The sequence below is a fragment of the Penaeus monodon genome, chromosome 30, assembly GCF_015228065.2.
Source record: "Penaeus monodon isolate SGIC_2016 chromosome 30, NSTDA_Pmon_1, whole genome shotgun sequence".
In the NCBI taxonomy this organism is placed as follows: Eukaryota; Metazoa; Arthropoda; class Malacostraca; order Decapoda; family Penaeidae; genus Penaeus; species Penaeus monodon.
Window position 1 is genome coordinate 11,280,367 of NC_051415.1, and position 416 is coordinate 11,280,782.

The window sequence follows — 416 nt, forward strand, 5'->3', positions numbered from 1 at the left end:
CTTCTTTTCTTTCCTCGCCTTCCATTCTCGTCCACTCTATCATCAACCAACACAATTCCGTTTAAAGATAATCTCCCCATTCAATGCCTTTCCTCTAAACTCCAATCAAGGGAGGAATTTCGACGCGGTGTTCTTCTATTCTTCTCTCTCTTCCTCCCCCCCCCCTTTCATTTTTTTCTCTTGCATGGGGGAGGAGGGGGAGGGGGGGAGATGGATAGCCCGATAACTCTACGGTGCAATACTCCCCCGAACGAGTCCTCGCCCAGGCCTCCGCTACTCGTACGCCTTATTGGTTCGCGTTCGTCTTTGTCCATCTGCATCTTGCTCTCGCTCACGCTGGCTCGAACCTAGTCTTTCGTCCCCAAATCCCCTCCGTGTTTCAATGTTTCTCTGTTTCAGTGTGTTTGCCTGCCTCG